This window comes from Corapipo altera, unplaced genomic scaffold (assembly GCF_003945725.1).
Source record: "Corapipo altera isolate COAL_440 unplaced genomic scaffold, ASM394572v1 22b, whole genome shotgun sequence".
In the NCBI taxonomy this organism is placed as follows: Eukaryota; Metazoa; Chordata; class Aves; order Passeriformes; family Pipridae; genus Corapipo; species Corapipo altera.
Window position 1 is genome coordinate 7,249,740 of NW_020884876.1, and position 23,427 is coordinate 7,273,166.

Here is a 23,427-nt window from a genome sequence, read left to right on the forward strand (position 1 = left end):
GGTTCTGAGGATCACAGTGCTCTGTGTCAGTGCCAACGGGCAGCTGCTGCAGTGACAGAGGAGAAAAGGGAATCTGTGCCCCCACTGCTATCTGCCCCTGCTGTGGGCGCAGCCTTGGCTTCGAAACACTTGGCTACTCTAAGGGAGGCTTGTAAGTTGAATTAAGTTTACAGGGTACTCAAAAAAGCTTACATGTGCAGCTATCAAACTGCACTTTACTCAAGATGCTGGTTCAAACCACCAACAACTACTCAAATGAATCAAAGCAATTTAAAATCTCAAAGTTGTGGGCCCTGATCTTTCTTAAACCACTGACTCAGAATAATTACTGGAGGAGAACCTTGCCTAAGAGCTAAGAACTGCAGTTTGACTGGCTTAAGAACAAAGGAGAGTCATATGCAGCAGAGGTATCATTTGTTTCATTCTCAAGAAGTTTCATTCTCTGAAGCAGTTCTTTACAAAAGTGGATTTGCTGGTGGTTTTTCTTGCTGAAGGCTTAAGCATAAGCAAGACTGACAATTGGTACAGGATTTTTTGCTTAAGATGGCCATGTCTTGCATGTATTCATATTTCTTTCAGTGTGCCATTCACATACAGCTGTTGGACTTCAATGTCTGTCAGACATGGAGGTAGCAGGTCTCAGTGCTTCCAACCAACTTTTGTCTTCAGCTTAATAAATTGCCTTCAACCATTTCCTGCCTAGACAGCTTTTCCGTGTGTTTCAGGTGTCTTTGTTAAAGAAAACTGGTTTTCTCTGCCTCTATAATTTCGTGAATTAGGTGACCCTACTTTGGTCTTCAGTTTAAGCCGAATCTTGCTGAGTTCTTGGATTTAGTCACTATGAAGTGTGCATATGATACCAGGCCCTGCCTTTATAATGTGTATCAAAAGCTGAATGTAAGAACCATAAACTTCCTTATTCATTGCAAACAAAGGTCACATTTTCCTCATGAAACATGATACAATGAGCACAAGTTTCTCTCTTAAGCAGTTTACCACTCTTCCTCATCCTGGCAGTTAATGTTGCTGTATCTTAATCTGAGCTAGCATGAAAAAAAACAAAAGCAACTGCATAAGCATTGCTGTCAAAGTACCTAAAATTGTGCAGGTATCAGGTAGTAACATGTCTTTGAACCCTATGCTACTTCTTACTCCTTCAGTTTTGGCCTTCTTGTTCCCCTCAAAGTTCTTAAAGACAGAATTTCTACGCCTTTAAACGTAAAGGCTGGAGACACGTTCTTTGCCAATACACATGAGTGGATATTAAAGTTTTCCAGGCAGGTTCTTGAATGCTAAATGAAGCCATTTTGCTGGGACACCATTTCTTACTGTATTATTACAGTTTAGTCACTGTAGCTTTTTTTAAGGTGCACAGAAAATACAACTCTAATGCTAAACCATCACAAGTGAAACATCATTGATAACCTGAGATAGAGAAGACTATGCATGGCACTAAAACTTCCACTTTACCCTACAGTTGGGATCAGCTCCTGAAGACACAAAAATAAGCAGGAGCCTCGTACAGGAACGGGCTGTGCCTGCAGTGACTCAGTCCCAAATGTCAAATTCACAGCAACACACACATTGCCTACACATACTTCAGCACTGCACAGAGACAGTTCCATCAATTACTCTGTTTACTCATCTATTCCACTAGTTAAGAAATTAATTTAATGTCCTATGAAATTCCAATAATGGTAACAAAAGTAATGCAAAACCATGGATCAAATCCTCACTTCTGTTTTCTTTTTGGACTCACAACAATTTATTTGATACTAAGGGTCCTGTTGCAGTCATCCCTATTTGCCAGATTGAAAGTAAAGCAACCTATTCTCTGACTACTCGCGTATTTAATCTAAATTTGTTACATTGCATAGCTGTGGTCTCTATTTCTATCCACTATTCAGATGGAATGCTTTATTACAAGAAGCTCGTAATCCAAGTCCTATCTCCTTCAATGTTAGTGACCAAAGCCCTCTCATTCCTTCCCCCATTTCCTTCCCTCCCCACCCCAAGTTATTTTTGTCAAAATTGGATTCAAAACATGAAATAGCACTGAAACTAAGAGCAGCTGTGCAAAAACCTGTGACAGCTCTCTCAGTATAAAATTTCAGTTTCTTCTGTCTCTTCAAGTGTTTTTAATATTGTGGTGTTGGTTTAAATGGATGTGGACAACAGAGAGCCCTGCCGTGATATTTGAAATTCTCTCTGTGAAGTTCATTTGATGCTTCAGAATATCCTGTGCTAACACAGAATCTGCACCTTTTTCACCCCATATCTGTCTTGCCCCCACCTCCCCTCCAACTGAGCATTTTGGTTGGCATTACTGGCCACACCAGGGTGACACCACTGTGACTTTATTCAGATTTCAAGCTCCTGCCACCCACTTTCCTTATTGAGGCTGAAGGTTTTGCACTAGCAGCTCTGGCCCTCACACAAACCCCTGCACCACATCGAGAAGAAGCCGCTACAGCATCCAGCTACAGACACTGTGCAAGTGCTGCTTATCAGTGCCTTTTGGTGGAATGAGACACTGAGGAACCTAAACTTAAGTTCTGGAAGGCCCAGATACTCCCCCCTCCCCACTGAGATCTAAAGCAAAAAAGGGTCAGTGAGCTGCACTGCATTTTAATTGCACCAATACAGTTAAATATTGAATGGAGAAAGCAACTCTACATAGCACATGGAAAACAAGCATTTACATAGTAAAGCTGTAAGATGTAGAGACTATTAAAGTTTTACTCCAGTTGTCTATACATAAGTATCCCACTGCAGTTTTTGGTGTTAAAATTTTAAATGTAAAACAAAATTAACATTTTCAGGTTCATATAGAATTAGCAAGTTATTGAGAAACCAAGTTTCCTCGCTCATAAGCCAACACTGATGGAGGGGCAGGGCAGGACACCCTATGTTTTTTCATACCATCACTCCATCTACTAGCATGAGTAGAAGAGAGCAACACTTTTCTGAATACACTTGATTTTCCCCATACACACATCACAAAGGGGCATATGTTACCCAAGGGGAGTTAACACTACCAAGCTAAACACTGATCAGCTGGGAAAAGAGTTCACTAGCAAAGCTATTCTCCCACACGTGGTCAGTGCCAAGTGGAGAGGACATCACTGAAGGGCAACAGGGATCCTTCATACCCAGAGTCATTACAGGCATCCAACAAGTAGTTTGAGGCTTCAAGGCTAGGATGAGAAGAAAGCAAATGAGAAATGCCCAGTTCAGGCATGAAACTGTCTACAGGTTCTTCCTTCACAGATGCTGGGTCCTCAGGGATAGCCTTGTCTTCAGATGAAGAGAGAGATTCTTTCTCAATTTTCACTAGCATATTGGTTTGGTTGCTTGCTTCAACAGGAATCTCCAGTATTAGGGGCTTTGTATATATATGATCAAACCTTATCAATTCATTAATGGCCTCCAGCTTAGCTGATGGGGACCCCAAAGGAGGAGAGATGGAGGTTGATATGGAATTTGTTTCTCCGAAGATCTCTTTCTCCAGCTTTTCCAGGCATGTTGAGTCTGAATCAGCACATCTGAGAAACATCTCTGAGTCCAGACTGTCCAGAAAGCCCAACAAGAGATCAGGCTCAGAGTTGACACAAATGTGGAAAAGGGTACCTGAGGGCTGGCAGGCAGACTGTGTTCATTAGCATTCTCCCAAACCTCAAAGACAGGAGAATTTGTTTCCATGCACTTCTTTTATATTCGTTTTGTGGAGTTAAAAAAATGTTTGTGAATAAAAGCTGCTAACATGACCTGAGCACGTAGCTGGGAACTCCAGACATTGTTTGAGATTTAAGCTACCTAGTAGCCAGCCATGAGCAGTGGCTCTGGCTAAGTGTTTGTTACCTGAAGATAACATGCAAAATGCCAGTGAACATGCACAGATAAACTGCATTTGCTCATCAGCTTTGACACCATGGTGTACGCTTTTCTGATGTGTTGCACTGACTGTAAAGATCAACTGCACCTGCAGAATAAGTGACATTATCAGAGCAGAACAGATCACATCTGAAAAATTCTGGCCCAATTTATGATAGCTCATTTCAGTACAATTAGGTTGCTTTACTTAGCGTAGCCAGGAGGCGAGTTAGAGAACTAAGATTTCAGCTCTAGGATGGATTCCTGTTCAAAACCACCTCTCCTCTCTTTTTTATGACAGTTACAAAGGCAGCCTTTGCAACCTTTTTCTCTGCATGTTCCACTGCTCCAACAAGGATGCATCACTACTCATACATGTACTGTGTCAGTGCCTTTACTTTCCATCCAGGGAATTCTAATACCAAAGAGAGAACTGTGGAGCCAGAGAAATGAGAAGTTAGTCACTTTTAAGTTAACCTTTTAGACAGGGTTAGAAGGTCAAAACATTTCACTCCATTATGTCAACATTTTTTAAAAGAGGTATCTCGATGTTTCATGTTTGCAGCACTGGATTTATGTATATATTTTTTTTCCTATTAAATGTTTTAGCTTTTTTTCATACTGACGTAGTAAAGAAGTTAGGATTTAGGAATTGGATACCTTTGTATTGTGGAAATATTTTTCTACCTCTAGGAACTCTCCCCAAAAGGTGACAGTCTTCTTAAAATCTTGTTCTTTTCCAGTTTTCTCAATTAAGCATGCATATTTTGATGTACAGTAGTTTCTATTTAACAGCATCTCCCCGCAGAATTTAATTGTCTAGTTTCAGAATCACTTCCTTTTTTTTGATGTTCCCCCTTTTTTTGGCAAATTTTCATTTATGTTTTTATGATATATTTTGAACAGCAAATCTATATCCTAGTGCAGATCATATACAGTGGCTCCCATGCTAAATGGTTTCACTGTGAATGCAGCAAACTTTAATAATAAAGAAGAAATTCCATCATTTGATTTACATTCATGCTTGCAACACAGATAACCAACACTAGGACAAGCCTTCCACTTTTAGGAATATTTTCCCACCAAAGGCTATGCCTTTGATGGCAGTGTAGCCTCTAGCTTCTGAAGATAAGCTGTATTTAAAAGAGCCACTACTGCATTTTATCTTTCCATTTACTAAAATATCTATTCAGTTATACCCAGTATCTTTTTGCACAGATTTTTTTTCCTGAGTAGTCACTGTGGCCTCAAAGCCCTAAATGCTCAGATTCACTTGGAGCTCACAGAAGGTAAGATGCACAGTAGTGAATAAATATGCAAACACATCTAGATAAACCACCCTTTTTACTTCCCTACCCCAAAGAAATAATTGGCTGTGCTGACAGCTAACTTCAAATACAATGGCCCCAGTACATGTCTTGTCCACACCTATTTTCTATTGTCTGTCATAAAAATATGGAAATAGTAGCAATAAGTTATTCTTTAGGTTATTTTTTTCCTCACCGAAATAAATATATTTTCAACCCTACCTGACTTCAGTGGTACGAAAGGAGACACTATCAACTGCCAGGTATTAAAAAGTTTCTAGGGTGTATCACAGCAGCCACATATATAAATTGCTGCATCTAATTTCACTTACTAGCTAGCAGTCAAATCATGAACATGCTTTTAAAAGTAGTGAATATTCCTTGTGAGCCTTATGGAAATATCACTGTTTACATGGTGCTAGTGGACTTCAGACAGATGATCTTGCTTCTGTATGTTCTATTAATTGTGTGCGATTTTTGGCAATGCTTTGTTTTATTGTGAAGGATTCAAGGATAATTGCACATTGCTCCCAACAAGATTTTTTTTTTAATTTGTCTTAGATTAGCTACTAAAAGCAACAAAATATGATTTTAGTTATAGTTTTTGGTTTGTTGGGCAGGACAGTCAAAGCAATTGTAACGGTCCTTAGAAAACCAGATGTTTTAAAGGAACAAATATTTGGACAAAGTTTTTGAAGAAGAAATACCAAATCATTTCAACTTTCTAATTAAATTTTGATATCTAGAAGTAGTTTATTTTAGTAATGGTAAATGGGGCCTGTATGTTTTAAATGTAACAAATATAAGACAAAATTATGAACTGAGTAAATGTATATGATGAAGTAACATGATTCAATGTTCTTAAAATAAAACTTCTACAGGTGTCTAAAATTAAAATTTTTCATTCTGAATCAAAGTGAACACAACAGCTATTTGAATCCAATCAACAGCTCTTTTAGGTCCATTGTCAACAGCACCATTGTAGCCCATTCTTTGCAAGAGGAACAGAGAAAGTTAGGAAATTGTTCACTGAGAAGAAAAAAAAGAAAGGTCGATCATAACTGCTAGAAAAACTAACAGGCTTTGACTGTAATCTTGTTAGATTAAAATCTGAGGACAGAATCCGAACACTTGTGCATTAGATTATTACTAAATTTATCTGCAGAGTTGAAGCATCTGTTGCTTTTCTAAGATTAAGATTGTGAAAGCTTTTATCTATAAATAAAGCATGGAACAATATCTTTCGATTCCTTTTCCTAGCCAGAACAAAGGAACAAAAAATAGAGAAGTATGTCTTATTGTAACTGGCTAAAAAAATACTAGGTTTAACAGTTGATACGCATTTACAATTCCATTGAATTTGTAAGACAAGTTTTATGTATTAAAATATGACTGTTTTGAACAGCAATGTATCTACAAAAGCTGAGGTCCAAGAAAACATTTTAAAACCAAAATGTAAAGCACCGGGCTTGAGTCAATGTCTAGAAATTAGAGACTATTACCATTTTTTTCTATATTGCACAAAATGCATTCACTGGGATCAGTTTCTTTTTGCCTAGAGCTTAATGCTTTGAGCATACAAAATAAATTTGGAAATATTTGTTTGCAAATACAGATAGACATTTGCATATAAATATGGTCCCATGCATGGTAATGTCTGTGTTGTTCTCCATTAGCCAATACTGATAAGGGAATTTAATTCCTAATGCCTCAGTAACTTGGCTATAATTTTGATCCAGTGGGGAATTTAACAAAATAACAGCATAACATTCGGACTAATTTGCATTAGGGAAAGTTAAAACTGAAGAACAATGTTAAGAAAGTATGAGTCACCTCTCTGTTTAGCACAACTGAAACAGCATGTCTGTAACATTGGAAACTGATTATCTGTTGGGTTTCCATTTTCTCAAATATTAGAGGGTATTTGATGATAATATAAATGGGCAGTGAAGGCAAAAAGAAATCTTCCAGTGTATTGTGCATCTATGCAAAGAATGGAAAATGAGATACAGAAATTATACACTTAAAATATGGGTCCCTGCTGTAGTAATGAGACTTCATCCCAGGCAGACAGAAACTTAGGAATCATAAGGATCAGGAATCAGAAGAGAACATATAATAAAATTCCATCTAAGATTGACATTTTGCCCCCGGGAGGTTTCATTGGGTGGATTCTGACGTAATTTACCAGAAGTAAGGATTTACCATTCACTGCTAGGAAATATGGAAGATGACGAAGGTCACCACAGAGATCTGTCTAATGACTTGTTAATATCCATTTGAAACTTTGTTGTGCATCCAATTGCTGATCATTGTTAATTAAAAAAGATATTGAGAGCTAAAAAGATTCTGCAAGAGCTGATATACATTCTGCAGAGAATCTTGCCAAATAAAACCTGGAAGTGACAGTCCATGTCACTGAGACCTGCTTCCTGCTTTTACAAACTCTTCAAAAACAATCTTGATCAGAAGGATCCACAGAACATCAGCACAGACCACTATCCCAGACCACAAAACATTACCCACAATGTAATGAACCTAAAACCTGCAGTAAAAATCGAAAAGCAAACAGAATATTACACAGGAAAAGTACAGGAGTGAGAACATTGACATTGCAATAAGAAAATTTGTTATGGGACTGTCTATAACATGTACAGGGCAAAGAATGGCATCTTTGCCTTAAAAATGGTCAATGGAATAAACAAAACTAGTCAGGAATTTATTAATTGCCAAAGATTAAGTCCACAATTATAATTCTGCCATCATCTGCATCTGTCTAGCTAATAGCTCCAACTATTTGGACATCCATGAATTTTGGTAAGAAATGAAGTTTCAGCGTATCTAAGTAACCTCCTTCAGCCCAGCATGCATGGCTATGTCAAGCGTAAGGTCTAATTCATATTGGGGAAGTACATATTCTGGGTTCCCTAAAAATGACTTCACCTTGACTTTTCCTTTTAATTCCACCACACAAGTTAGATGTTGTATGATGTTTTTCATATTGGGCTGCTCCTGATAACTCTGGGAAACACTTTGTAAGATGACAATCATCTATCTACATAAACAGGACCATAAATCAAATTAATTTCCCTTCAATTGAGGTTCAGCATCTTTATATACCTAATATCTGTACCTATAATGAAAACAGTTGTATGTATATACAGATAAATGTCTCAAAACAGTTATTTGTATCCCCCAAACTCTAGAACTGCAATTTCTACAGCTTGTAAGAATGTACTTTGGAAGTAATCTTCCTTACAGTACTTTGTTAACAGACAATGGATAATATGCATCTTTTCTGTTTTGAATTCCTTGTGTTAACAGTTCTGGGAAAAAAACAAACTTTCAGCTAAACGCACTGGAGAAATCATAGGAGACAGGGAAGACAGTAGATTTGATCCTGTATAGTACTACATGGCTAAATACATAAGTAAATACTGAATAGGTTCATTGAAATTCCTTGAGATTTTGGGACTTGAAACTATTAGTCACTGCTTCATTATGGCTAATAGTTGAAGTATAAATAGATTGATAAAAAAATAATCCAGAATACTTTTTAAATGTTTTTACACTGTGCTCTTTAGCAACTGAACTAATAACAGAATGATGAGAAATATTATATTTTAGGTACTTTAATTATAAGAAAATTAGAAGTGCATTAGATCACCTTTTCTGTGTGACAGTAAAATCATTTGAAAAGCATAGGGTTGCTATTTGTACTATACTCCCACTCCTCTGTCTCACCCCCCAAACTCCCCCCCCACCCCTCAAAGAAAGCTGTTTACAACAGGAAATGTGACATTTTATTAGATTTTGAGAAGTGAGCATTGAAGTATCAGGTTAGCAGTTGCACTTGCTCATGAAGCAGTCAAATTTGTCAGTTTTTTGTCCTCTCCAAGAACACCACTAGATGCCAGCAGTAACTTTCTGCAAAATACAAATGAACCGGTTGGTTTCTATTTAGAAATTGGTACATACTCATAAAGGAGCTCATGAAGTCCAAAGGTCCTTATAGGAAACCTGTAACCTAAAGACTGATCCTGCAACTGGTTCAGAATCAGGGCTATGTGGCTGGCACAACTCAATTTGTTGAACTAAATTTAGAATTACAAGAAAATCCACGGTCATATCCTTAATAACTGAACATTTAATACACATGGAATAAATCATTTTATTCAGCTGCAAAAAAAAAAAAAAAAAAAAAAAAAAGAAGCCAAGACCAGAGCCTTATAGGATCTGGTATGTGTGTTGCAATCATTGCTCATAAGCCACCTGCTGCTACTGAATTTACCAGAATTTTATCCAAATAACATAAGGAGTAACATATGGCCAGAACCGCATTTTAACAGCTTTATAACAAAGTCCCACAAAATTCAGAGATGCGTCATCGTGACAGTGCTGAGATACCTAAAAAAACATGGCTATTCTTCCTAAGATACAAGCCTTAACCTTCCTCAAGAATGCCCGCAAACTATTTATCATATGATTTTTTGGCAGCTGATTATTTGCAATTATGAAAAAAAAAACCCAAACAAACCACCAAAAACCAACCCAACAAACAAAAAACAAACCAGAAATTTGCAAGCACTTGAGAGGCTTTTTTTTTGGCAACAGACAAATTTCTTTTGTGATTCAGCTAAGTGTCTCTTTTATCTGCCTACATTGCTTACTGCCATGATATATGCCTTACTAAAATGCCTTTGACCTGCTTTTCTTTTCTGAATACTTGTGCTAATTTGTAGAAGCAGGCAGGTCTGAACACCAAATATGAAAGTTCACAATGTAGGAACACTGGTATTGGAGTCTAGGCCTTTACACTGTTCATCAAAGCCAACTATGAAATTTATTCATACATGGTAATGATAGGTTGTTTTGAATTGGCAGTATAGGTAGTGTAATATTTTTGTCCTTAAATTTCAATACAGGTTTCTACATTTAAGAAGACGTGAATGGAAGGTAGAAGTGATGAATAATTTTTATTTAATACTTTTGTCCCAAACAATGTCAGTAGGAAGTCATGTTATTAGTTTGGTTACAGATGACAGTAAGAGCAAATTGTATTGCAAATAGTATGCAGATGATAAGGAATTCTATTCTTTGATGTTGTCCTACAGTATAAGCCTGGACTGGCTATTTTACTATTTTTTATCATTTTCCCTATCCTACAGGGAGAGGTGAAATTTGTTTTTCATTTTTAGAGAAAACTTAGGCACCTGCAGATAGAATATACTACATATTATTAGCTGCATTTGTGCATGCATTCAGGAATCAACAGCCTAGAATCTCCTTAGTTCTCCAAATCAGTTCCTCCTATGAAATTTTTCCCACCTGTATCAAAAGTGAACTGACCATGAAACTTGAGGCCTTAACAGCTTCTGTAAGCAGATTTTTGTATTGTTATTTTCTCCATCCTCTCTCGTTCCATTGAAGTGACTGTGACAGGCAGTTGAGTGTTGTGTAAATTAGGTTTTAAGTCCTTTAGCACAGACAGTATCTGCAGTTATGTAGCACCTGACAACCTTTTAAATCTGGACATTACCATAGTGTTTGTCCTTGTTAAAAGATCCAAATTGGAAATTTCAAAAAATATGCAAAAGATCCAGAGGGCACGTTCTATAGTCCTTGCAAGTTCTATAGTCCAGGAACACTTCAAGCTGTGCAACAGCATTGAGCTGGCTTACCTAAGTCACAGCAATGGAGTATCTAAGCATGTAGCAAAACTATCTGAATCAAATGGTGCTTCCTTGAGCTACACTGCTTAACTTCCAAATCATTTCTACTACCAAGGCTATTACAGTAGATACTCCGGAAACAATAGGTAAGAGACAACAAATCCTTTGAAGTGCCAATAAAATCACTTCTATCAAGAAGAAGACAGTTCAAAGTACAATCTTGTAACTTGTCTACCTTGTAAGACAAGGTCAAAGGTAAATCGCAAAAAAAGAATTTTTAAAAAAATGAGTGAGACAGACAAACTATCTACAAACTTAAAAATAAATGTTTTCAAATCTTATTTGCATTTTCTATTAAGGTACCTGGATGATTTTTTGCTACAAATAGTTATCAGGAAAAAAATAAAAGGATAATTTCACAGAATCCAGGGTTTTAAACCTAAAATGAGTGTTATGCCTTGAAATAATGTCTTTTCAGTAGGCATTATTTACTTTAAGGTAAACAAGTACAAAAAGGAATCTACTGCAGAGCAGCACATCTCAGCAGTATTACTGACTGCAACCATGAAACACACATGATTTGGATTCCCAGAAAAACTGAACTGGGCTTTAGATTGACCTTACATCAGGAGTTAAACTTTGGGCTGAGAAAGCCTTATTTTGCATGTTAGTCCAATTAATTTGACAACTGGAAGCTCTTACATAAATATGACAGCTAATGAATGACCTTCCCTCCAAACTAGCTGAGATTGTTGGGTTTTTTTTAAATAATGATTCTTAAAGCTATAGCTTTAAACACAAAACAGCAAGACAAGGAAGAAAGCTGTGGATCAGGAACACCAATTGCACAGAAAATTTTTGTATGTTCTTCCTATGCTTTAAAACTTCTCATGTATTTTTAAATTATCTCATGCCTCCCTTTACAGACATGCTTATTTGTACATTCTCAGAGCAACCACTCAAAAGCAATTTCTCTCCATCTGAAACCATGCCCCTGACAATATTGACAAGGTCAGTGAGGTCCACAGGAAGTCATTTGCTGAGTAAGTGCTAGTCATGCAATTTACAGCTGCTTGGATGAGCTGTTTTAATTTACAGCACACTTTTTCAAGTTGTCAGCCTGTTTTAAAGAAAAATGCCTGAATTATTCCCATCAATGTTGTTGCATTCTCTCCTCAAGTGAGAATATTATCCAGATTTTTAATCCAGATATAGATAGTGTTGTGGTTTTATGTACCCCATGAACTAAAATGGGTAGTAGTACCCACTTTTTTTTATAGCCACTTTTCATTCCTGTCACACTTAATATGAGATGAAGAAATAAGATATCAGAGCTCTGAAAGCAGTTCAGGGACATAACTGAAGGATGATTAATGCTGTTGCATAAACAGGATCTGTTTTAATCATTTGGATACAGAATAGATCGTGACTTTTTAAGAATACTTATAGTAGACATTAGAACGCTGTTCTCTGTGAGTTATCCTGCTCTGTTTCACAGAAGTTTTACATCAAAAACTTAAAAAAGTTGAAAAGGAGGGGGAAAAGTTCAAAGGATATCAGAAAAATGATTTGTTCTCTTAAGCAAATAAAGTACTGTGTGCATAAATACATTCCTGAGCAGTGCCTGGAAACACATCACAGAAGGGTTCTCTAATAAAGTGATCATATTATTCATTAACATTTAAAAACTATTCCAGCATACTGCTCTGTGGTATGTTCTCAGCCTGCTTTGCTGCAGTTAAGAAAAAGGTCCAGGGTTCATAGGGGAGGGCTTGTAAGCAGCTCACAAACAACGTGCTTGAAATTCCTTCCTTTTGTAGCAGGAGTGCAAAACTACAGTTGAATAATCAAGCTATTGAACTAGGATTTATGCCAAAAAGACTAATTTGTAAGCTGTGTCCAAAGTGTCTGGGTTTGAAGTGATTTGCATATTTCTTCCTCTGTTATTCTAGGAATGCTATGGGAAACTTGCTACCCCAGGTCTCAGCAGTAGGTTTCTCATGCATACCTTTCCAAACTTGTCTTTGGAAACATGAAAGCAATGTGTGTGACAAGCATCAATGTTATACTCGTGTAGCTTATGAATATAGGTATTCATGAAACAGGAACCTAACTTGAAATTTCTTACTATGTACAGTGAGATTCTGTTTATCCAGGTTATGCAAAATCATAAGTCCTGTGATAAACATGAGTACTGAAAGCCAGCCAAATGTTTATGTGCAAGATAAAAGGTAGACTTATAGCTGTGAAATAGGAAATAGCGATGACACTCCACTGAATGCAGGGCAGACCTGGGCATTCCCCAGCACGCAGTTTTTATTCAGTACTGTGATACAAAACCTGCTCTTGTAACTGGAACTGAGCAAATGTACAATTTGACTGTGACACTCTGGTATTCACATTATATTCCTTATTTCACTGCATAATAAATTCATTAATTTAGTCATGGGAAGTCATTAAGCTAACGACTTAAATCACTCCTATGAAATTACTTTCAAATGCTAGTTTAAGGAGCGCACAAAAGTTATGGCAGAAGTGTTCACTTGGATGAAGTCAAATGATATTGAATGGGAAAGCTAATGCAATGCTGTGGCTATTCAAGTTCAGTAAAGGAGACAAGCAAACGAGCTAGGCACTAAAGGCAGAGTTCGATATAACTCTTTTTTTTTACTGCAATGTACACATACAGATGTATCTTTTTCCAGGGTTTGACATTTTATAAGGATGTTTTGCTTTTGAAGTACTTTTCTTCTTGTGTGAGCCATTATGTTTGTATCCCTTATACAGCCTGAAGCAGAATCCTTTGGAAAGAGAGTAGAAGATAGGCTCCTTTGCTGAGGGGCAACTGAGCATGCCTAATGGAAAGAAGGTTCAGGACGCTGCAGAGTGTATCAAAAAAGGCATTCAGTGCTGCCTGACTGCACTGGCCTGCCAAGCAGCAGGAGCAGTGAGTCTTGCTACTACCCACGAGTGTGGTGGGGAATGCATTCAGCTGTCTTTGGCGAGCCCCTGAGACATGCTAAAAGACAACCCTGTAATCAACCCTTCTCATATCCGCCTTGTTGTGCTGTAAAAAACTCTTCTACAACCACAGATCATCAAGAGCAGTGGAGGTACATACACTTAACTTAAAAGCGTAGCAACTTTAAGTTAGTCCTCTGGAAAATCATCATTAAGCCTTATGCTGTAAATGGGCTTATAACTTAAGTCAATATAGCCCATTAACTGGTTGAAAATCCAAAAGCTTTTTACTTTGCATCTAAACCACCGCTTGAACATTTAAATTTTCTTGGTATCGTTGTTTTTTTACTTCAGAATGTCTCAAAAAGATGCTTTCACAGAGGCTTGAGACCATGTTTGCCTGCAGATGACAGAGCCATATAACAATCAAATTCTTTGCAGCTTGTACAGTGTTTTACGCATTTTTGTTGGAGTGCATTTTTTTATTGATCATTGAGTTTTTCCACGGGAATAGCTGCTTAACCAAACTTATCATGCTTTTGTCAATGTGAAATGCATTGAAAAGAATTTAGGACCCTAGATAAGAACAGCAATCTCATCTCATTTCTTGATAGCAATTAAGGCATATTAAGTCTTCCCCAGCTACTCAAGATCTCTGTGCAAATCTGTCAGTGTAACAAATAGATATGTTGTGGCAAACATAACCTGCTTAACTAGCTGGCTTTTAAGGCCTTTAACTTTCATTTTGATACTACAAATGCCCTTGCAATGACATTCAGCAAAGAACGCTTTCACTTATGACTATTATACTACCCTGTATCAAGCATTAGTAAAAGATGCATGTACACAAGTAAAAATGCAGCCAGTGACATTCCGGCTAATAATTCAGACTGGAAGCATAGCCTAACCTTGTGACCAGCAGCTGCATGAAAAAAAATAAGCTGTTCCAAAGGAAAAAGTCTAAATACACTTCGCTATCAGCTTGGAAAGAAAACATGATGATACAAAAGTCTGAGGAAATTTTTCATAAAGTTACGTAATTTCATACATATATAACATGGGAAAATAACCTCTGCAGTCAACCATAACAGGAAAGAGTACTTGGGGCATACCCAGCCAGTATATTTGTAGCTGTTACAAGCTTTCTCTGTTTGGTAGCAGACACACAATGTGAGAAGCTGATTTTAGATATCCTAAAGAGGACATTTGGGGTTTTGGGGATGGAATTTTAAGGGTGGTTTTGAACAAACATAACCTTTACAGAAGCCAAAAGCCCATCATGTGATTTGGAAAGAAGTAGTCAAAGATCATTGCTTGAATGGATTTTGTCAGGGTCAAGGCAAGAATCCAGCAGTACATACCACCAATGCCACCCACTTACAGCACTGCACAAATAGTTTTAGAAAATAAATTCTGGAAGAGGCACTTTGTACAAAACTACCAGCTCTCACGTGAAAACTACATTTTCTAGGAAGTAATAGGGAAATACGTGGCAAAATTAGGACAAAGTGACTAAGTCCACAGAAACTCATGTTACATCTGTACTTACCCACAAGCTTTGATTTAAGGTTGCAGTATTTAGAGTTGGCAAGGTCATGATTTGGTTTTCTGATTCTCTTAATTCTACCCAAATCCAAACCATTTTGCCATTGAAGCTTAATGTAATCTCAAAGTAAAACACAGGTTTTCAGTAGAAGTACTTTTGAAGGCTAATCCTGATATTCCAAGCGATGTGCAAAAATGCTTCCCCTGAGGAGGAATAACCCCAAGTACCCAAGCACACAGAGTCCATTTAAATGGAAAGTGGCATGACAGGGGAAAACCTGGAAATCTTCATGGAAAACAAGTTGAACCCAACCTGTGCAGCAAACCATGATGACATCTTGAGTGGCATTAGCCAGCAGGCACTGGAGGTGGTTCTTTCCCTACATTAATCACTACTGAGAGCACATCTGTACCACTGTGTACAATTCTGGGTTCCCTGGGTACTAAACAGATATAGATATACCAGAGCAAAACCAGTAAAAGCAATTAAAGGATTGGAGTGGTTTTCGTGTTAGAGACTGACAGTTCTGTGATTGTTCAGCCTGAAGAAGTATCTAATGGGAGGATGTAGAGTCTGAGCCGGACTCCTTTCAGTAGTACCCAGTGAAAGGATGAGGCAATGGACACAAACAGAAATACTGGAAATTGTTTAAACAAAAAAGGTTTTACTTAGGGTGATGAAACACTGGGACGTGTTTCAGAGGTTGTAAAGCCTCCATCCTTGGAGATATTCAAGAGCAGAGGGGACACAGCTAATACCAGCTTGCTCTATGTGACCCTTCTTTGTGCAGAGGCTTGACTAAGCAGTCTTCATAGGTCCTTCTTCCATCCTCAACTATTTTATGATTCTACAAAGAATCCATGAGACTTTACATCATCCATTTCGAAGAGCCCAGGCCAACCTAGCTTCTTTTTAATGGGTTTCAGTTGGTCACATCTGAGTCTGATTAAAAGAAAGCACCAAATATTCCACTTACAATGAAAGCCAAATTCACTGGTAATATTGTTAGAAAGCCATGAGTCTTAGCAGAGATCTTTACACAGTGCTAATAAGAAACAGAAACAGCCTATGTCAATGCATTTATTTATACATTTGAGCATCATCAAGCATGCATTTAAACAGAGATAGTGTAGATTATGCAATACTGTAGCAGACTTGAATCAGTGCAGGGGGTAGTCTACCTTGGTATATTCAAATTTAGACTTTAAATGTAGTTGGTCATATTCCAGCAGGAACAAGGTAGAGTTCATTTGAAATCAAGAGTTAACACTTGCTCCGAAGGAACCTGACTTTTTGCTGTAACCCATTTGTATTGTACTGGTAGCCTAGAGTAGAAAAATAAATACTCTTTTCAGTGTCTGGCAGTAGGTAAGAATTAGAAATGTGACCTAAAGCGTGGTATTGTCTGCTCTGCAGAGCTCTATATGAACTAGAAGAGGGAATAAGTTATGTAGTGCTTGAATTTAATTAGCCAAAGCTGTTAATACATCCTGAAGTGAGGGCTTTGGTTGACTATTCTTTTCATCATATTTCATCCTAGATTACTTTGCCTAGAACAGCTTCTGATCAGTGGACATTGCTCTAAGTACAAATGCCCAAATTCATTAAGTTCTTTGTCTTATAGTGACCATCATGTAGAGCTTTTCAAAGTCATCAATAAAGAAATTAAATTAAATTTGTTAAGAACTTACAAGTTCACATCAGTAAAAGAAAACATCTACTGCCATTTTTTTGCTGTAAATGCTTTTTTGCACTAGGAAAAGGTGAGGAAGCAAGATTTCCTCTGCTGTCATTTTTCTTGACGTTTTTCTCATCCATTTGACTTTCAACTAAAATACAGGAAACATGATACTATATATAGTAAAACCATAAAATTAATATATGTAAATCAATGTTATAGAATTAGAAGTCTCTTGGAGTTTTATTACTTTTATGTACATAAAAATAAAATAGAAATAAAAAATGCAAATACATTCAAATAAATTACGAGTGACACCTTTATTTTGATACTCCTCTGAATATACTTTTTACATAACTGAAATGATACACATATGGAAAAAGTAGGATCATGTAACTGAATAAAATTCTGTATATTGGCAAAGTCAAAAAAATTACAGAACTTTAAACACCTCATATTTCAATAGAAGCAACCACATTTAGTATAAACTTTTCCTGACATCCAAATGCTTTTATTCCTTCTGAAGACAGTGATAAAGTGAGTCATTCACAAGCAACAGTAATATGGTATCTTCCTTGTCAACACCATTTTTAGCTCTGACACAGCACTTAGCAGCCAACACAGGCATAAGAAATCTAACACTTGTTTTCTCTTCAGTCCTCGAGCTGGACATATCCTGCTCCATCTTTTCTGAGCTGATATGAACTACTGACTCTGCATGCTGGACCTGGGAATAAAAGTATAGGAAATAGAGCTTTCCTCGGGGTTCTGGTGATCAAAAACTTCATGAATGCTTCAGTAAATTAAGAACCTCATTTCAGATGACTGGCAGTACTGACCAGGCTGACAATACTTACTGAGCAGAAGAAAATTTAAAAGAATTTCATTTGTTCAGCATCTGAAGCCAGATGAAAGCAGTGCTATACAGTCATTTAAGAGAAAATATTACAAGACTCCTTTTCAACATAAACTGAAAATGAGGTGGTAACAGTTCCCTACCCGGTATGTTATTGTATCGCAAAGGCTCAACACAACCCTATTGGAATCAATGGAGGTTATACCCATTTGCATTAGTAAAGGATCTGGCTGCAACTCTTTAGTGGTCAACAGCAGTTCAAGTATATTCTAAAGAACTTGTTTGTGTTGCATTCTCCCAACTTTGAAAACTGTTCAGTTAATGTATAAAAACTTACACTGTTCTGGAACATGGATCTATTTGAAAGAGGTGACTCATTCTTTTGCTGAGGACAGCATTAAAAGTACAACAAACTGAACTTAAGTTAGAAAGGAAATAAATACACTGGCAGACAGAACTAAAAGGCTCACTGGTGTCACGCTATTAAGTCCTAGAAAATTACTCTATCGTTCTGCTGCCTGAGCCTAAGATTCTTTCCTTTCTTCTTAATCTCACTTTCTGGACATTATCCAGCTTACTTGATTCACCTCTCTACTTGTAGCCTCTGTCAATCTTTAGAAAAATAAGCCCTGTGAATTTTTTTTTTCTTTCTTCTTGTTGCCAAGGATTCTGTTTAAAAAGCATGCTTGCTTGACTTTCAGGAATTTGCACCAATATAGAATAGTGATGAGTTACAGCATGTTCAGGAAATGCACACACTTCCAAGGACAGAAAGAATTGATGACCAACAAGGCAGCTATAGTATTATGCTGCACATATTTCACCATTTCCTTTTTATCAGCAAGAAGCTTTATAAATATTTACTTGTATTTGTTTGAAACTAACCAACCAAGATCCTAATAAGCCTGACAAGCACTTCAGTATGCGTTATCAAGTAGAATATTACAAACCAGGTGGATATGAAAAGCATGCTTGGAAAAATTAGCAAATTCCTGCTTAAAAACAATACTGCAAGGGTTTTCAGTAGAAGTAAATTTTCATGCTAATCCTCACAGTAATTTGGGATACTGTCAAACATTAACTTTCAAAGTCATGTCTATGTATTTTATATTCCAAAACTTCTCATTAGGCTCAAGCATAAATCAGACTTTCAGTCTTTTGCGGAAAGGAGGTCTAAACCAGAAGAGATGGAGAGAGAAGGAGCCTTCCTTCAATTTTTTGCATCACCTAGGACATCAACCTGTGCCTATCACAAAGGGGGATGATCCTATGCACATCACTTGTCTAGGGCTTCTCCACATGTCTTGTCCTGGAACTATCCTTCTCTGTGCAAATTACTAAACATTTCCAGCAGAAATTACATGATGCTGGACATCCCAGAACCCTGGACACAGCTTGAAGTTAGATTAATATCCTCATCAGCCATTATTTTATTTCTGACTGTAGTACTACCATGGCTCTCAGACTTTCTTTCTTGACACTCAAAGACTCCCTGAAGAACATATTCTTTTGAAAAAGCCCTTCCTTTTTTTTTTTTTAATTAGCGTTTTCTGATGAAAATTCCCACTAAACACCCCACCAGCTTCATATTTTAGATACCTCCATGCCATGAGAAAAAATGCTGCTACAATGGATCACATTAAGTTTGTTTTTCGATGTACTCCAGTCACTCCAATATATGAACAACATCACCCAGTGTAAATTTCACTAACACCCTTGTGGTTTAGTGCTCCCTGCTGTCTGGCCTTGAGCCTCTAGATACATCCAATAGAACATGCTAGGCACTTGAACTTAGTTGAATGTCAGTGGCAGCTTCCTTGGCCTTAAAGCTTCTTCTCATCTTCATTAAGCATCTATCTTTCCCTGGCATCTATCTTTTTGTAATCCCGATTAAGAATAGTGCTTCAAGTTTACAGTGCGATTCAGACACTGGTACTCATATGGATTTCTGTTGTGTTAGAAGCAGATTAAAAGTCTGGTTCAGAATAACACTCTAGTCTAAATAGAGAATTTTTAATGTTGATTACAACACTGTCAGGCGTGCATAAATTCCCCACTCCCTCTCCACCCTAGGAATTTTGTGTAGGTACATTCCCTCACTGTGAACACAATTTCAATGTAATAAAAGAGTTCTATCAGAGCATCTGCCTTCCTGCTAATTTTGCCAATTGTGGAGATAAGATTAATATACCTCAGTTTGTCTCTGTCCTACTTACAGGGGCTGGGACCAGTTTATCACTACGTGGGTATAACCAAAACTGTGTGTTCTACACAGTCTATGTCATTTCTGATGGACAGTTAATAATGGATCATTTGCAGCAGCTGCCCAGGGCACACCTGACACCTCAGGCTACAAGATGGGTGTTAAAGAAACCCTGCGAGGGGCTTTCTTTTTCTTCATGCTAATAACTGTGATAACAGCTGTGATAACTCCCCTCAGGGGAGGCATTAGCACATTCATACTCAGCCTGAGGGGTCATCTCTTCTAATGGGTCATACTGAACCAGCATAATAGGCGGCTGCAATGACCTAGACCATAAAAGATACCAAAAATATCCCATGACTGGCAGAGTTAAATCACCCATTGTGAAACTCTGCCCTGGGGGAGGTATTGGACATTCCCACCTGAACCTGAGCATATATAGTCTTGGGAGTTTGGGACTTCTGGTACCACTTGTTGGATCCAGAGGAGATCCAGAAGTCCAACAGAAGTGTGGCTACCACTCTTGACAGGACTGTGACCATCATCTGGACCATCAGATTTCCTTTCCTTTTACTTTGCCCCCAGGGGGGCCACGTGGTGCTCAGCACAGGGGCTAACAAACACTGTTCTGTCCTTGTTCCAGGGTGCAGGGTTATACATCTGTCTTAATAGGTTAAAAAAACAGTTTTTCTCCGTATCGTTGTACTTATAATCTTTTTACTAAATTGTGACTCTGACTTGTAATTTCTCTTGAGTTGGGTTCATTTCTCCTGGTTTACTTTTAAACCAGCACAGTCTCCCATCATGACACAAACTACTAGGTAGGTACAGTAGGTATAAAACTTTGCAGAAGAAATACACTTACTGCAGAGATCACAAAACACTTCCCTACTTCCTTTTGGTCTTTGGCAGGAAGAGAAAGCCAACAGTATCTCAAATAAGCAGCTACCCTCAGAATATGGATTTGGACTGTGGCTCATTCCTTTTTCAGGCCAAGAAATTCTTGGATGGTTAAAAGTAGGATGCAGGCCAGGTGAACCACCTTGGCAGCCTGGGATGTGGCCCACAGACTATTACATTACTATATTTATCTAAATGTAATGTTATGCAGGGAATACAGGCAAACATCTCTGCATAGATAAAGCCTGCTAAAAGCTAACAAGATCTTTCCTTTTTGCTGTACTCGAGGCTTTCATATTTTTCTATTATCCAAACTATTTGAAATATTCCAGATTTTAGTACTACTGCTTATGAAAAACTTTTTGTTTTCCACTACTCCTTCTTAAACAATATCTACTAAACTGTTATGCAGAAAAAAATAATCAAAAAATACTTTCCTATCCAAAAGACATGAACATGAATTTACTGCATTGTCATGTTTCACCTGCTGCTTCTATCCTCACAGATAACTACACTTCATTCAGAATTTCATTCAGACGGCTTGATGTCAGATCAAATCTTGCCCAGCAAGAGTTTCATGGAAACAGATTGCTTACATATAAAGTTATACATTACAGAGTATCTCAGTCTGCCAGAATTTTACACATTTGCTCTGAGATTCAGGGTATTAAATTACATCCAGAAGCAAGTCCTAAGAACTGTTTCATTTTATGGGTGACAAAATGGTTCAGTTCCTTTCAGGTGAGCAGGTGTGTGCATTTGGTTGCTGGCTGGGGTTATACCACACATTTGTCTTTGAAAACAAGACACAAGAATTTAAAAAAATCAAAACAACTTTGAAGCAACCCGTTGTGAACAATACTTAATCTTGTTTTGTTCCGTGCCAACAATCATTCTGGAAAATATTTTGTGAATAATATACCCTGCTGTGAATTAGATAATAACTTAAAATACTGTTCTGAAATGATATTGTGAGTTATGCCTGAGGACACGCTTCAAAGAATTGGAGGAGTCAAATACGGAAGCCACAGTAGGTTTTCCAAAGAAAGAAAATGAAGCTGAAAAATTGAGTCAAGATGGTAAAATTATAAAGTAACTATTCACAATAAACTGAATCTGCAATTCAGAAATTAGATCTACAAACCCAGCATAGCTGAGTAACAGCATAGCTGAGAGAAGTCTTCAAAATAGTGCTGTTAAGAGAACACTGAAACTTTGAGTGCAACAGGTGACAGATCCCATCCTTATCTATTGCTGCAGCAAGCTTTTGTAATCACATCTAGAAGAATTTTAAATAGCCATGAAAAATAACAATGTAAAACAATATTATCTTTAAGGGGACTGCTATAGCAGCATACACAGGGTCTTTCAAAACCAATAAATCTATACAGTTATGAATTTCAACATTCAGCATGAAGACACTTTATAATAATTACTCTTGGTAGGTTTTCAGAAGGATGACCCTATAACCTACATTTCAAGTAAAGAGTATTGAGTTGTTAGAGTACCATACTCACTTGTCAGATTTTCCTTCTTCTCTTCCTTTCAACTTTTGCCCACCACCTCCTTCCACAGCAAACAAAAATTTGGACATTATCAGTCACCTTTGCCCTGACTCTGAATACTCCTAGAATAACAGTGTGCTTGGCGCAGCCGACAATATTTGGAATGAAAGTAGTTTCATACCAATCAAGTTAAATTATAACCCATACTAACCTCAGTTCAAATTCGAAAAAGACCATCAGCAGTAGACAGATCAAAGTCAGGGATTCCTAAACTGGGAATTATAGCCAGCTGTAGCATACCAGTAGAGCCTTCCAGGCACCACAAGTACTTGCAGCTTCAGAGAATCAGCTTGCAAAATCCTAACTGGACAAGCTCATCCTCCAGGTTCCATCTGGATTGTGGCATAAATACAAAAGAGAACAGAAATCCCTGCTGAGTTCAAGTAACTGCAAACAGGTAGGTGCTGGGAGGGGATATGAGTTGTCTGGGGAATGTGTAGCTTGTGCCTCTGCTGGACCATAATAAAGTAGAGAAGGATGGGAAAGAGAAATGACAAATCAAAGTGTAATAGCCCTAAAAACATGTGTTCTAAAGTAGGGAGTAAGAAGAGAATAGTCAGAATAGAAGCTGAAGTCTGAGGTGGGCTTCAGCACTTTTCTGTGAACTTATTTTAAAGAGTGTCTCAAGTGGGTGGAAGACTCCAGAGAAAGCTGCCTCTGTTTAAGCATCTAAGAGGCAGCTAAGAAAAGCAGCACTGGAAAAGTCCACAGAGGGTAAGACAACACACGATGTTAACTGTTTCTAAGGTTGTTTTTTGCTTTACTTCTCCCTGTAAATTAACCTAAAATGCAGGAAAGGGAGGTGGATAGTTAACTAAGAAGGTCATGCATGGAAGTTCAAGTCATCACTCCTGCAGCTTATGCCA

The 23,427-nt window shown here is 37.6% G+C and overlaps 1 protein-coding gene across 2 annotated transcripts in view; it reads right to left on the bottom strand.

Moving 5' to 3' along the window:
* Positions 1 to 22,651, bottom strand: part of TLR3 (toll like receptor 3) — a 35,259-nt gene extending 12,608 nt beyond the window's left edge. Inside the window, exons 1-2 of one of the 2 annotated variants that reach the window (XM_027636063.1) lie at positions 22,514 to 22,651; positions 4,249 to 4,306 (exon numbers count right to left, since the gene is read on the bottom strand). The gene's annotated coding sequence lies outside the window, so the exon portion shown is untranslated. The remainder of the gene's footprint in view (positions 1 to 4,248; positions 4,307 to 22,513) is intronic. The other variant, XM_027636062.1, reaches the window with a different exon arrangement.
* Between the last annotated feature and the right edge of the window lie 776 nt (positions 22,652 to 23,427).